Here is a 14920-nt window from a genome sequence, read left to right as displayed (position 1 = left end):
GGGCAATTTTATGACGAAAATATGGTTGGCGTGTCCAAATACGGGGCTACTTACTTGAGCATCCGGGCGGTTGCAGCTCAGACCTGCGTCCTTGGACAAGTCCGGACACCTTGCTTGTGATCCGAAGAACAATTTGTACATCTCCACAGGCGTCGTGCCCATAAAGTGTTGGAGGACTCGCGGTACCTCCAGATTAAATCCCCACAGGCGTAGAGGGTGATGTTTACAGGGCAGCATGCGACGAATCAGCATAACTTGCGCCACTACGGTCAAGTTGATATCTCTTTCTAGGAGATCTCGAATGCGGTCCTGCAGCAAGGGCACGTCTTTGGACGGCCCCCAGATAAGCCCTTCATTGACCCATGATGCTAGCTGCGGTGGGGGACCCGAGCGAAAAGCAGGTGGTGCCACCCATGTGGTGCCCCTGGGGGCTGTGATGTAAAACCAGTCCCATTGCCATAGGCCGAACTCCTCTTGGAAAGAGCCCTCGGGCCATGGAGCGTCGGCCATCTTGCTTATGATAGCTCCTCCGCACTCAGCGTGATGCCCCTCGATCATCTTTGGTTCCACCTTGAAGGTTCTAAGCCACAATCCGAAGTGAGGAGTAATATGGAGGAAGGCCTCACACACGACAATGAATGATGAGATTTGGAGGATGGACTCCGGAGCTAAGTCGTGAAATTCCAGCCCATAATAAAACATAAGCCCCCTCACGAAGGGATCAATTGGGAAGCCTAGCCCCCGAAGGAAGTGAGATGTGAACACCACGCTCTCACCGGGCTGGGGAGTGGGAATGGCCTGCCCTTGAGCAGGCAGTCTATGCGAGATTTTGCCGATTAGATACCTGGCATCTCTCAGCTTTCGCACGTCTTCTTCCGAAACGGAGGAAGGCATCCACCGGCCTTGAAGGTCGGAGCCGGACATCATTGAAGGTCCGAAACGCCTAAAACTGGAGCTTTGGGTGTTGGAACTCGAGGCGAGGGGCGAATTCGATTGAATTGAAAAGAAAGGAGTCGAACCTTGGTCTCTTTATAAAGAGGTTGAATACCAAGAGCCCTCCCCGTAACCGTTTGGGACTCGCTTTCAATTAGGGATTCGTACCAAAGGCACGGTTGGGTTACCCATGCTCGTATTGATGAGAATCCCGGAATATGGGGACACGATCTCTGCTTTGACAAGACGTGCCAAGGAAACCGCCTCGCTAAACACGCTGAGGTGGAACAGTAAAACGATTCGAAATAAAGGCTTGGCCGTGGCGTGATGTCACGCTACGGAATACGTCAGCAGATTAGATTTGTTCAGATATTATTCTCTCTACGGTGGTATGTGGAATTTATTTTGCAGAGCCGGACACTATCCTTGTGTTCAACATCTTCTATGAAGTATTCGAAGGAGGAACCCACCTTGCAATGCCGAAGACAATTTGCACGCTGGACTCTTCGTCATTGAAGCCTGGTTCAGGGGCTACTGAGGGAGTCCTGGATTAGGGGGTGTCCGGATGGCCGAACTATGACCTTTGGCCAGACTCCCGGACTATGAAGATACAAGATTGAAGACTTCGTCCCGTGTCCGGATAGGACTTTCCTTGGCGTGGAAGGCAAGCTTGGCGATATGATATGAAGATCTCCTCCCATATTAACCGACTCTATGTAACCCTAGCCCTCTCCGGTGCCTATATAAACCGGAGAGTTTTAGTCCGTAGGACGAACAACAATCATACCATAGGCTAGCTTCTAGGGTTTAGCCTCTCTGATCTCGTGGTAGATCAACTCTTGTATTACCCATATCATCAATATCAATCAAGCAGGAGTAGGGTTTTACCTCCATCGAGAGGGCCCGAACCTGGGTAAAAACATCGTGTCCCTTGTCTCCTGTTACCATCTGCCTAGACGCACAGTTCGGGACCCCCTACCCAAGATCCACCGGTTTTGACACCGATAGAGGGACTTGTAGTACCAGACTTGAACGATACAAAGTGTGACCTGGCATACCGTAACACCACTTGGAACAAGCGGGTAGCTATGTAACACCCACGATGCGGCTATATCTCCCACGTGTCGGAGCACGACTTAGAGGCGTAACCGCATGGTGGTTTTGTCGCAAGAAGGGTCATCTTCACACAATCCCATGTAATGAACAAGAATGGGATAAAGAGAGTTGGCTTACAATCGCCACTTCACACAATACATAAATTAAGATCATACATCATTCAAATACACTCATAGACCGACTACGGTCAAGATCAAATGAAAGGAAGACAACCCCAAATGCTAGATCCCCGATCGTCCCGACTGGGCTCCTCTACTGATCATCTGGAAAAGATACATAGTAACGACCAAGGGCCTCATCAAATTCCCACTTCAGCTCAGTTGCGCCATCTGCGCCAGTATCCTCGGCACCTGCATCTGTTTTGGTAGAATCTGTGAGTCACGAGGACTCAGCAATCTCACACCCGCGAGATCAAGACTATTTAAGCTCATAGGTAGGACAAAGGGTAATATGGTGGAGCTGCAGCAAGCACTAAGCATATATGGTGGCTAACATACGCAAGTGAGAGCGAGAAGAGAGGCAACGCATCGGTCGAGAAGCTAGAAGCGATCAAGAAGTGATCCTGAAACTACTTACATCAAGCATAACACAAACCGTGTTCACTTCCCGGACTCCGCCGAGAAGAGACCATCACGGCTACGCACGCGGTTGATGCATTTTAATGAAGTCAAGTGTCAAGTTATCTACAACCGGACATTAATAAATTCCCATCTGCCTCATAACCGCGGGCACGGCTTTCGAAAGATTATATACCCTGCAGGGGTGTCCCAACTTAGCGCATCACAAGCTCTCACGGTCAACAAAGGAATAGACCTTCTCCCGGGAAGACCCGATCAGTCTCGGAATCCCGATTCGCAAAACATTTCGACAATGGTAAAACAAGACCAGCAAAGCCGCCCGATGCACCGACAAATCCCGATAGGAGCTGCACATATCTCGTTCTCAAGGCAACACCGGATGAGACAGGCTACGAGTAAAACCAGCCCTCAAGTTTCCCCGAGGTGGCCCCGCAGGCGGCTCATTTCGGACCAACACTCGAAGGAGCACTGGCCCGGGGGGGTTAAAATAAAGATGACCCTTGGGCTCGCGAAAACCCAAGGGAAAAGGGCTTAGGTGGCAAATGGTAAAACCAAACTTGGGCCTTGCAGGAGGAGTTTTATTCAAAGCGAACTGTTAAGGGGGTCCCATAAATCACCCAACCGTGTAAGGAACGTAAAATCAAGGAACATAACACCGGTATGACGGAAACTAGGGCGGCAAGAGTGGAACAAGTCACCAGGCATAAGGCCGAGCCTTCCACCCTTTACCAAGTATATAAGGTGCATTAAATTAAACAGGAGATATTGTGATATCCCAAAATATCCATGTTCCGACCAGGAACAAACTTCATCTTCACCTGCAACTAACAATGCTATAAGAGAGGTTGAGCAAAAGCGGTGACATAGCCAATCAACGGTTGCTAGGACAGGATGGTTAGAGGTTTAACATGTCCATAGGTAGGCATGGTAAACAAGGGCAGGTAGAGCTAACATAGCGATAGAGCGAGTACTAGCAAGCAAAGATAGAAGTGATATCGAGGGTATGGTCATCTTGCCTGCAAGGTTCTCAGAGTTGTCGAAGGCTTGATCCTCGTAAGCGTACTCAACAGGTTCCTCGTGCACGTACTCGTTTCCCGGCTCTATCCAAAGCAAGAACACAAGCAAAGGAACCACAATAAATCACGGTGCAATGCACAAGCAACATGATGCAATACATGTCATGATATGCGAGATGTGATATGCAATGCATATGCGTGCTTCGGAAGGAAATATGATGAACAAGGCATCCACTTGGCAAACCAAGTATGCCGCTGGAAAGATGAGATGATTTCGGTTGAAATCGATATAAAGATCAGCGGAAATGGATGCACGGTTTGCAAATGGCAAGCAAGACAAGTATGGCACAAAGCTGCGATTAACAGCACGATGCTACTTAGCATGCAACAATAAATTATGCTACAGCACCCCAACATAAAAACAAATCATATGGCAATGATCTATAGGAGATGCTTTACAAAAGAGGAACACTGAGCTACGGCTAAATCACATCATAACAGGTTCAAACAAGCATGGAGAAAGTGCAAAAAAATATCAGGTTGGACATGGCATAAACAACATCACGAAGCAATGTTCAGAGCAGGTTATCAACATGCTACAGGAACTTATAATAGCCAAACAAGACATGGCATGAATCTACTCAAAGCATAGATCAAAAGTCCCTTACTGACCATAAGCCGAAAAGGATCATAAAATATGATGGCACCCACGTAAACATAGCAAGTTTTGTTAACAGATTCAGCAAACAAAGCATGACATTGAAATAATTACGAAGGCACCTTCGTGAGCTCGATGCACTCACTACAGAGCATTTCATGATAAACTAAGCATACATCCATCAAGAAAACATGACATAGAAGCTATACATGGCAAGAAACAACATCATAGCATATCCGGATCAACTACAACAATCTCGGCCAAATTGAAAAACATGTAAACAATCTGCCAGAAAACATTTTGAAGCAAAAGTAGAGCACGAAAATGGCATGCTAGACTACTCCTTAATTGCAATCAGGACCATGGATGGATAGAGCAAAACCATGTTTTCAAAACACCCTTACTGAAGTATCTCAAATTATGCATGGATCTCCCTGTAGCAACATGTTTACATGGCATCAAAATTACAGCAGAACATGAACTAAAATCAGCATTATCACGAAGCCTGGTTTGCATGCTTGTGCTAGTCACCACATTGATCACAAAAATACATGGTAAGCACCTCTGTAAAGAAGACATAGCATAGTTCAAAACACATTTAGGGACCAAGTTCATAGGATGCACACATCAATCATGGCAAAAATGACAAAAGAGCTCGTGCTGATAAGATTCCGAAACTAACATTATGAAGCCCTCTTCCACCAGCATTTCGGGCATCAAGACGAACAATTTGACATATTACACGCACGAAACGGAGCTACGGATGCGAAGATGTGATGCGATGAAGATGCAACAAAATTATAGCAGTTTAAGGACTTAGACGAAAAAACGGGGGGAGAAGAAGTCAACCGAGCAGATCGGATCTGGATCTGGCCGGATCGCGGCTCGCCGGAGCTTGCGGCGACGGCAGCCGGAGCGGGTCGTCGGAGGGGCTGCCGGAGGGCGGCGACGGCGAGGGAGCCGGGTCACTCGCCGGCGAGGTCGGAGGAGAGGCCGGCGGTGCGGGGCCGGCAACGGCGAGGGACGGCGGCCGGGGTCGCGCGGCGAGGCGCCCGGCGGCGGTGGCGGCGGCGCACGCCGACGAGGAGGCGCGGGGACGGCGCCGGCGTCGGGCGTGGCTGCGCGCGGGCCGAGCGGGGGAGCGGCGGCGGCGTGCGGGCTGGGCGGGCCCCGCCTGGGCCCGGCGGGCCGGCGGCACGGGAGCGCGGCGGAGGGCCACGTGGTAGTCTGCGGTTCGTCCGGTGGCGCGGGCGGACGTGTCCGGCCGTCCGGATTTTGTCCGGCGGCGCGAGGGGAGCGGGGAGACTAGGGTTTCGCCAGTGAATTTCGGAGGGGGAGGCATATATATAGGTAGACGGAGCTAGGAGTGTCCAAATGAGGTGCGGTTTTCGCCCACACGATCGTGATTCGACGACGGAGAGCATGGAAGTGACTTAGATGGGTTATTGGGCTGTTTTGGAGGGGTGTTGGGCTGCAACTCAAAAGAGGCCTTCGCGGGAGTGCGGTTAACCGTTGGAGTACCAAACGAGCTCCAAATGACCCAAAACTTGACAGGTGGTCTACCGGTGCTATACCAGGGCCACTTGGCAAGGCTCGGTCCATTCCGAGAATGTTCAAAACCCGCACACGAAAATAGACAAGAGGGGTGCGCCGGTGCACGTGGGAGTGTCGGATTGCGAAACGGACAACGGGGAAAATGCTCGGATGCATGAGACGAACACGTATACAAATGAGATGCACATGATGACATGATATGAGATGCATGGCATGAATAAAATGAAAAACAAAAGACAAAACCCAACCACAGAGGGAATATCATATCACATAGCCAAAAATGGCAAGAGTTGGAGTTACAAAGATGGAAAGTTACATCCGGGGTGTTACAACACTCCACCACTACAAGAGGATCTCGTCCCTAGATCTTGGACTGAAAGAACTCCGGATATTCAGAACGGAGGTGATCCTCGCGCTCCCAGGTGGCTTCTCGATCAGAAAGGTGTGACCACTTCACTTTCAGGAATTTGATTGACTTGTTGCGAGTTTTGCGCTCAGTTTCTTCAAGAATAGCAACGGGATGCTCAAGATAAGAGAGATCTTCTTGGAGGTCGATCTCTTCGAAGTTGATAGTGCGCTCAGGAGTCTTGAAGCACTTGCGAAGCTGTGACACGTGAAACACATCATGCACGTTTGCAAAGTTGGATGGAAGCTCAAGTTGATAGGCGAGGTCGCCTCTTTTTCCAATGATCTTGAAGGGACCCACGTATCTAGGGGCAAGCTTCCCTTTGATACCGAAGCGACGAGTGCCTTTCATTGGAGAGACGCGGAGGTAGACATGGTCTTCGATTTCAAAAGCCAAGTCACGGTGCTTGCTATCATAGTAACTCTCTTGGCGCGATTGCGCGGCTTTGAGATTCTCACGAATGACTTTGCACATTTCTTTGGCTTCTGTGATCAAGTCATTGCCTAGAAGTTGGCGTTCACCTGTCTCAGACCAGTTGAGAGGAGTACGGCACTTTCTGCCATAGAGAATTTCGAATGGGGCCTTGCCCGAACTCGCTTGGAAGGTGTTGTTGTAGGAGAACTCAGCATATGGAAGACAATCTTCCCACTTCATGCCAAAGGAAATGACACAAGCCCTGAGCTTATCTTCAAGGATTTGATTGACTCGCTCGACTTGGCCACTTGTTTGAGGATGGAAAGCTGTGCTGAAACGAATGTTGGTGCCCATGGCCGTCTAAAAGGAGTCCCAGAACTTAGAAGTGAAGATGCTTCCACGATCTAAAGATATCAATTGTGGAATACCGTGCAAGGAGACAATTCTGGAGGTGTATAGCTCTGCCAGCTGAGCTGCTGTGATAGATTCTTTGATAGGAAGAAAATGAGCCACTTTGGTAAGCTTGTCAATGACAACGAAGATAGCATCATTTCCACGTTTGGACTTAGGAAAACCAGTCACGAAGTCCATCTCGATATGGTCAAACTTCCATTCCGGAATAGCAAGAGGTTGGAGGAGACCAGCTGGTCTTTGGTGTTCTACTTTCACTCTTCTGCAGACATCACATTCATTCACAAATTGAGCAATCTCTCGCTTCATTCGAGTCCACCAATATGACTGCTTGAGGTCATGGTACATCTTTGTACTTCCAGGATGAATGGATAGGAGGGAATTGTGTGCCTCGTTCATGATGACTTTTCTCAGATCACCTTTTGGAACCACAATTCGATCCTCGAAGAAAAAAGTATCTTTGTCATCCAAGCGATAGCACTTGTATTTAGGAATGCCCTTGTCAATACCACGTTTCACCTTATTCACCATGGTATCCAGGAGTTGTGCCTCACGAATTTGATCTTCCAAAGTAGGAGAGACTATGAGGTTGGCAAGAAAGCCTTGAGGAACAACTTGAAGATTCAGCTTGCGGAAGGCTTCACAAAGATCCGGTTGAAACGGCTTGAGAATTAGACTGCTGCAATAAGCCTTTCTGCTCAGAGCATCTGCAATCACATTCGCCTTGCCAGGAGTATATTCGATACTCGGATTTTACTCTTGAATCATTTCGACCCATCGAGTTTGCCTGAGGTTAAGGTTGGGTTGAGTGAAGATATACTTGAGGCTCTTGTGATCGGTGAAAATGTCCACTTGCCTTCCCAATAAGAGATGTCTCCATGTTATCAATGCATGGACAACTGCCGCCAATTCAAGATCGTGAGTGGGGTAGTTCTTTTCGTTGGGCTTCAACTGACGAGAGGTATAGGCCACAACTTTCTTCTCTTGCATCAACACAGCATCGAGACCTTGAAGGGAAGCATCACAGAAAACTTCGAATGGCTTGGATTCATCAGGAGGAGTCAAGACAGGAGCTGTGACTAGCTTCTCTTTGAGGGCGTTGAAAGCGACGTCACACTCAGGCGTCCAGACATACTTGACATGCTTCTGGAGGAGGTTGGAAAGAGGCTTTGCAATCTTAGAGAAGTTCTCAATGAATCTTCGGCAATAGCTTGCAAGACCAAGAAAACTGCGGAGCTGTTTGACATTCTGAGGAGGTTCCCAATTCAGAACTGCAGAAACCTTCGCCGGATTAACAGCAATTCCCTTGGCGGAGATGATGTGCCCAAGATAAAGAACTTCATCAAGCCAGAACTCACATTTGGAAAACTTCGCATAGAATTGATACTCTCTGAGCTTGTCGAGCACCAATCGCAAATGTTTGGCATGATCCTGCTTATTCTTGGAGAAGACCAAAATATCTCGAGATACACCAGAACGAATTCATTGGTGTAGGGGTTGAAGATAAAGTTCATCATGCGAGAGAACGTTGGAGGAGCATTGACAAGACCGAAAGACATGATAGTATATTCATAAGAACCATAGCTTGTTCTGAATGTTGTCTTGGGAATATCTTGTTCACGAATGCGAATCTGATGATAACCCATACGAAGGTCATGCTTGGAGAAAACTTTAGCCCCTTTGAGTTGCTTGAAAAGCTCGTTGATGTTGGGAAGTGGATACTTGTTCTTGATTGTCTTCTTGTTCAATGGACGGTAATCGACGCAAAGTCGGTCCGTGCCATCCTTCTTCTGGACAAAAAGAACTCCACAACCCCATGGGGAAGAACTCGGTCTGATCGAACCCAGACGCTCTTGTTCATCGAGCTGCTTCTTCAATTCCTTCAGCTCCTTGGGTCCAAGTTTGTATGGACGCTTGCAAACGGGTTCTGTTCCAGGCTCAAGATCAATAACGAACTCAACTGGCCGATGAGGAGGCATACCCGGAAGCTCTTCTGGAAAGACATCTTGGTACTCACAAACGACTGGAATTTGAGAAATAGCATCCAATTTGCCCTTCTCATTGAGAGAAAACAACCGAATGGTGTCATCACGAGCGGCATAGATGATAACATCCTCAGAAGGGTATGTCAATTGAATTTGCCTGGCAGCACAATCAAGCTGAGCCTTGTGCTTAGAAAGCCAGTCCATCCCAAGAATTAGATCAATATCAGAGTCACCAAGAACAATTGGAGAAGACAAAAATTTATACTCGCCCATCTTGATATCGACATTTGGAACCAATAAGGTAGATCTCAAACGCTTGGCTGGAGAAATAACTTGCATAGCACTAGGTAACTCCTCTGTGTCAAAATTGTGCTTCGATGCAAAAGGATATGACATGAAAGAATGCGATGCACCAGTATCAAATAAGACTTTTGCAGGAATATCATTAACAGGAAGATTACCCATGATCACATCTGAAGAATCCTCTGCCTGAGCTGCATTCATCATGTTCACCTTTGCAGACTTGGAATTATGCTTGACCACTGCATTGCTTGAAGATTTCACAGGAGGAGGAGGAGGAAGGCGCCTTTGATTAAAGCATTTGTTCGCGTAGTGGCCTTTCTGCTGGCACTTGTTGCAAGTCACTTCTGAGAGCGGATGATGATAAGGAGCACTTGACCTTGGAGCTTGAGACTGAGACTTGTTCTGATAGCTTGGGTTGGGTGGGTGGGAATATCCACGACCACCTGAGTTCTTCTGTTGGTAAGGCTGATGAAACGGAGGAGGAGGCAGGTAGAACTTCTGCTGCTTAGCTGCCACTTGTGAGGAAGAAGAAGATTGCACTGCATCTCTGATTCTCTTCTTAGAAGCCTCACACTTGAGCTGAGCACCTTCTTGCTTGAGTGCCATATTGTAGAATTGATCAAACTAAGTGGGCTCAATAAGAACGAGAGCTAACTGCAGATCCTCTCTAAGGCCACCTCTGAACTGATAGATGATACTCTTCTCATCTGGAACATCTTGCTTAGCAAAGTGAGCAAGTTTCTGAAACTGCTTGTTGTATTCATACACTGACATGTTGCCTTGCTTGAGATTGCGGAACTCCTCACACTTGCTCTCAACAACACTAGTAGGAATATGGTGAGCTTTAAAGTCCCGACAGAAATCAGTCCAAGTAATCACTCGACCACCTCTGGAATCCTTGTATTGCTGGAACCAATCAGCTGCCTGATCCTTGAGCTGAAAAGAAGCGAACTTGACATAGTCCTCAGGCCTGACATTGCTGCATTCAAAATGCTTGTTGATATCCACGAGCCAATCATCGGCGTCTGTGGCCTCGACACAATAGCTGAAAGACTTCGGCTGATTTGCAAGGAATTGGTTGAAGGTTGGAAATAGAGGCTGATGATCTAACTGCCCTTGACCTTGATTCCCTTGGTTGCCTTGGCCTTGGTTGCGCTCTTGCATGAGCTGGATCATCATCTGAGCATGGGCGTTAGAGGCTGCCATCAAAGCTTGCCATGCCTCCGGAGGCGGAGGTGGAGGTCGAGGGTTCGCCTGACTCCCATCATTGCGTTCCGGATTCTGACGCGTTGGCGGAGCCATCCTAAAGAGGGTGACATCCGTTAGTATCTTGATAGACAGATAGACAAGTTGAATCAACGGATAGAAATTGCAACATATAGTCTTGACAATAAACATTCGAACAAGGATGAACAAATGAATTCCAAAGTAAACATCACACGTCCATAAAGGTGAGAAGCCACTTGATAAGATATTGATGAATGAAATAAACAAGGTACAACTGGAACAAATAAGTGGTAAGGATTACCCAATCACAAACCAAATATCTGCGGGAAGAAATGCTAGAGCTACTTGAATCCCACCTATAAACTCCCGAAACTTTCCGGTTATGCAATCAGGTGTTGGGGATACAGGGGAAGCAATATATGTCACCCAAACTAACAATCCCTACATCCAGCTGTATCCAACCGTCAACACATAACCAAGAAACCTTCGGAAATCGTGTACCTCAACCTTCGAAAAGCATCCGTTATACGAGTTATGGCAATACTCCCGAGCTCGCCCCAGTACTGGGTTATCGGGGTTATCTCACCAACAACTGCATAAAAGAGATTTTCGATGTCGGCAAAGCTCAGGTATTCCAGAACTGCAACGATAAAATTGTGACGACAACACCTCGGAGCTCAACTCCCCGGGACACTGCCACAACCCCTAAATGTGAGGAGGCACCAAGAACAATGTTCTCGTCACAAAACCATCGGAACGATTCCAAGATACCCGCGTGATCCTAAATTTTTTTAGTGAAATTTGAGGAGAGGAAAGTCAAAACATCTATGTCAGGAGACCTCACCAGAGCGACGAAGGGACTGAGGAGTAAAAAGAATCCTACTCTCCGATATATATAATCCTAAGACTCAAAACATTTTTGTTCTAGACTCAACATCGCCAGCAAACAATCAAGCAGGGGGCTCCTAAGTCGGGGATGGCTCTGATTACCAACTTGTAACACCCACGATGCGGCTATATCTCCCACGTGTCGGAGCACAACTTAGAGGCATAACCGCATGATGGTTTTGTCGCAAGAAGGGTCATCTTCACACAATCCCATGTAATGAACAAGAATGGGATAAAGAGACTTGGCTTACAATCGCCACTTCACACAATACATAAATTAAGATCATACATCATTCAAATACACTCATAGACCGACTACGGTCAAGTTCAAATGAAAGGAAGACAACCCCAAATGCTAGATCCCTGATCGTCTCGACTGGGCTCCTCTAATGATCATCTAGAAACGATACATAGTAACGACCAAGGGCCTCATCAAATTCCCACTTCAGCTCAGTTGCGCCATCTGCGCCAGTATCCTCGGCACCTGCATCTATTTTGGTAGAATCTGTGAGTCACGAGGACTCAGCAATCTCACACCCGTGAGATCAAGACTATTTAAGCTCATAGGTAGGACAAAGGGTAATATGGTGGAGCTGAAGCAAGCACTAAGCATATATGGTGGCTAACATACGCAAGTGAGAGCGAGAAGAGAGGCAACGCATCGGTCGAGAAGCTAGAAGCGATCAAGAAGTGATCCTGAAACTACTTACGTCAAGCATAACACAAACCGTGTTCACTTCCCGGACTCCGCCGAGAAGAGACCATCACGGCTACGCACGCGGTTGATGCATTTTAATGAAGTCAAGTGTCAAGTTATCTACACCCGGACATTAACAAATTCCCATCTGCCTCATAACTGCGGGCACGGCTTTCGAAAGATTATATACCCTGCAGGGGTGTCCCAACTTAGCCCATCACAAGCTCTCACGGTCAACGAAGGAATAGACCTTCTCCCGGGAAGACCCGATCAGTCTCGGAATCCCGATTCGCAAAACATTTCGACAATGGTAAAACAAGACCAGCAAAGCCGCCCGATGCGCCGACAAATCCCGATAGGAGCTGCACATATCTCGTTCTCAGGGCAACACCGAATGAGACAGGCTATGAGTAAAACCAGCCCTCAAGTTTCCGCGAGGTGGCCCCGCAGGCGGCTCATTTCGGACCAACACTCGAAGGAGCACTGGCCCGGGGGGGTTAAAATAAAGATGACCCTTGGGCTCGCGAAAACCCAAGGGAAAAGGGCTTAGGTGGCAAATGGTAAAACCAAACTTGGGCCTTGCTGGAGGAGTTTTATTCAAAGCGAGCTGTTAAGGGGGTCCCATAAATCACCCAACCGTGTAAGGAACGCAAAATCAAGGAACATAACACCGGTATGACGGAAACTAGGGCGGCAAGAGTGGAACAAGTCACCAGGCATAAGGCCGAGCCTTCCACCCTTTACCAAGTATATAAGGTGCATTAAATTAAACAGGAGATATTGTGATATCCCAAAATATCCATGTTCCGACCAGGAACAAACTTCATCTTCACCTGCAACTAACAATGCTATAAGAGGGGCTGAGCAAAAGCGGTGAGATAGCCAATCAACGGTTGCTAGGACAGGATGGTTAGAGGTTTAACATGGCAATAGGTAGGCATGGTAAACAATGGCAGGTAGAGCTAACATAGCGATAGAGCGAGTACTAGCAAGCAAAGATAGAAGTGATATCGAGGGTATGGTCATCTTGCCTGCAAGGTTCTCAGAGTTGTCAAAGGCTTGATCCTCGTAAGCGTACTCAACAGGTTCCTCGTGCACGTACTCGTCTCCCGGCTCTACCCAAAGCAAGAACACAAGCAAAGGAACCATAATAAATCACGGTGCAATGCACAAGCAACATGATGCAATACATGTCATGATATGCGAGATGTGATATGCAATGCATATGCGTGCTTCGGAAGGAAAGATGATGAACAAGGCATCCACTTGGCAAACCAAGTATGCCGCTAGAAAGATGAGATGATTTCGGTTGAAATCGATATAAAGATCACCGGAAACGGATGCACGGTTTGCAAATGGCAAGCAAGACAAGTATGGCACAAAGCTGCGATTAACAGCACGATGCTACTTAGCATGCAACAAGAAATTATGCTACAGCACCCCAACATAAAAACAAAGCATATGGCAATGATCTACAGGAGATGCTTTACAAAAGAGGAACACTGAGCTACGGCTAAATCACATCATAACAGGTTCAAACAAGCATGGAGAAAGTGCAAAAAAATATCAGGTTGGACATGGCATAAACAACATCACGAAGCAATGTTCAGAGCAGGCTATCAACATGCTACAGGAACTTATAATAGCCAAACAAGATATGGCATGAATCTACTCAAAGGATAGATCAAAAGTCCCTTACTGACCATAAGCCAAAAAGGATCAGAAAATATGATGGCACCCACGTAAACATAGCAAGTTTCGTTAACAGATTCAGCAAACAAAGCATGGCATTGAAATAATTACGAAGGCACCTTCGTGAGCTCGATGCACTCACTACAGAGCATTTCATGATAAACTAAGTATATATCCATCAACAAAACATGACATAGAAGCTATACATGGCAAGAAATAACATCATAGCATATTCGGATCAACTACAACAATCTCGGCCAAATTGAATAACATGTAAACAATCTGCCAGGAAACATTTTGAAGCAAAAGTAGAGCACGAAAATGGCATGCTAGACTACTCCATAATTGCAACCAGGATCATGGATGGATAGAGCAAAACCATGTTTTCAAAACAGCCTTACTGAAGTATCTCAAATTATGCATGGATCTCTCTGTAGCAACATGTTTACATGGCATCAAAATTACAGCAGAATAGGAACTAAAATCAGCATTATCACGAAGCCTAGTTTGCATGCTTGTGCTAGTCACCACATTGATCACAAAAATACATGGTAAGCACCTCTGTAAAGAAGACATAGCATAGTTCAAAACACATTTAGGGACCAAGTTCATAGGATGCACACATCAATCATGGCAAAAATGACAAAAGAGCTCGTGTTGATAAGATTCTGAAACTAACATTATGAAGCCCTCTTCCACCAGCATTTCGGGCATCAAGATGAGCTCAAATGAAAATGATGCAATGGAGTGAAATGATATACTCTTCGGGACGAACAATTTGACATATTACACGCACGAAACGGAGCTACGGATGCGAAGATGTGATGCGATGAAGATGCAACAAAATTACATTAGTTTAAGGACTTGGACGAAAAAACGAGGGGAGAAGAAGTCAACCGAGCAGATCGGATCTGGATCTGGCCGGATCACGGCTCGCCGGAGCTTGCGGCGACGGCGGCCGGAGCGGGTCGTCGGAGGGGCTGCCGGAGGGCGGCGACGGCGAGGGAGCCGGGTCGCTCGCCGGCGAGGTCGGAGGAGAGGC

The sequence above is a fragment of the Triticum dicoccoides genome, chromosome 1B (assembly GCF_002162155.2).
Source record: "Triticum dicoccoides isolate Atlit2015 ecotype Zavitan chromosome 1B, WEW_v2.0, whole genome shotgun sequence".
Lineage (NCBI taxonomy): Eukaryota > Viridiplantae > Streptophyta > Magnoliopsida > Poales > Poaceae > Triticum > Triticum dicoccoides.
The sequence above is the reverse complement of the archived record's forward strand: the minus strand, read 5'-3'. Positions refer to the sequence as shown.